General features: G+C 41.8%; 1 non-coding gene across 1 annotated transcript; it reads right to left on the reverse strand.

The window, feature by feature from the left end:
• Window positions 1-1,291: 1,291 nt before the first annotated feature.
• On the reverse strand, window positions 1,292-1,488 carry LOC131222228 (U2 spliceosomal RNA). Its single transcript, XR_009159936.1, has one exon. It is a non-coding gene; the product is annotated as a U2 spliceosomal RNA (small nuclear RNA).
• Window positions 1,489-1,892: the final 404 nt, after the last annotated feature.

The following is a 1,892-nucleotide window of genomic DNA, read 5'->3' on the forward strand; positions in this document are numbered from 1 at the left end:
AACAGCCTTACCCCACCCAGCCCGCACCTGCAAGACCCAAACCAATCAGAAAACAATGCAGCCCAGACCACAACCCAACTCCACAACTCCAATAGCCCCAAAACTCCAAAGCAGAGTAGCAAGCTTCAAACATTCAAACAAACAGAGGCACAGCCAATAGCATGCAAAGAGAGAACAGGGCTCGGAGAACAGAAGAGCCAGCACCCAAAAACGCTGAGCCTCGGCCAAAAGAAGCTGCAGGCGCTGATCCTCCACTGCCTGAGAAAACACCTAGCGCAGGGTCATAGGCACAAACAACATCCATCGCCTCACCATCCCACCCGAAAAACCACAGCAGATAGCTTGGACTGGCATCCAGAAAGACTCTACAACTAAATAAATAAATAAATAAAAGACTCTACAACTCCACTACCTCCAAATCATGCCTCATAGGACCTCCACAAAGGGAGGGACGTGATGAGGTTAATCACCGTCTTCCACAGGAGATACGTACTCTGAATCCATGGAGCTCTTTGGACTCCTCATGAAGCTTAATGGAATCCACAAGGGATAAAAGTAGAAATAATTTCTAATAAATTGATTGATGATAAAAATAAAATTACAATCCTTTAAATAATAAGCTCAAACTTAAGACTGTGTTAGAGACTCAAACTGTAACTGAAACAACCTCAAAATGTGACTTACTATAAATAGTAAGTTAACTATTTATAGACCGTCTCCATTCTTACTACACTTCATAGTTTTCAGTCAAAAATAGTAAGTGCCCAATTTGGATTCTCATAACTTTTCTAAGCCCAGTTCATGACTAAAGGATCAAAAGTTATAGTCGAAACTAAAACTTACTATTTATAGTAAAAATAAAATGAAATGGCACTTTTGAACATCGATATGATAGAATCTCACAAATCCTGCGTGGGCAACCCGTCATAGCAGGTTGGTTAGCAAAAGTAGCTTCTCCTACCCTAAAATCATATATGATATATCAAAAAACTCATCCCAATCTGCAAGATACGACTGTTTTAAGGTTCTGACGGTCTGGATCATTTCCGCCTCTGATGGGGCCTTCTTTGGTCCATCTTTGCCATGAAGTGTCTGCGATCCGCTCTATATCAGAACCACTAACAAACCGACCAAGGCCTAAACCTGCAGAAGAGCCCAAACGCAACACACTTCTCTACCAACAACCACAAAGCTTCAGCACTGCCTTTTGAGGATGCTTGAATTGCTTGTAAACACCAACCAGAGCGCCGCCAACGTATTACTCAAATGATCACCCCCAAAAACAAAAAGGTAGGGGTGCGCCATGACCGTGCAGTAGTGAAAAACATCGGCCGCACTTGAGGGTCCCAGCAGCAAGCTATTGTGATGGGCCCTCCCCCATAAGAAATTAATTAATTAATATCATATGACCAGATGGCCGATATCAGATATTAAACTGATAAAAACAGATACTACACTTGATCTTAGCCAAAAGACCAAGCAATGTACAGACTAACAGTCCCATGATTTAGGAATTTAATCAAGATATGGGGACAATTGCATCGTCATTCATATCAGTGAGTTAGTGACTAAAGTCACCTGCTAGGTCATCAACACAGTTGCCACCTATAACTTAATTGCTGCTCGACCGCCTGTACAAGCACATCATTATAACATCCTCCCTTTGATGCTTTACCAATGCTTCAAGTACTGCGCAGATGGCATCCTCAAGAGGACGGTTTTTGACATAAATCTTTATAATATTGAGGAATCCTAGTTCAAAAATGCCTAATATTACAATGAATATGCTTATGTGGAGGAAGAAAGTGCTAAGGCACCCGATTCCCCTACCACTAAGACCCAAGGTTAAGATCATCATTAATAAGATGAAGACGGACACACCAATAGCTCCA

Source organism: Magnolia sinica, chromosome 12, assembly GCF_029962835.1.
Source record: "Magnolia sinica isolate HGM2019 chromosome 12, MsV1, whole genome shotgun sequence".
Taxonomy (NCBI): Eukaryota; Viridiplantae; Streptophyta; class Magnoliopsida; order Magnoliales; family Magnoliaceae; genus Magnolia; species Magnolia sinica.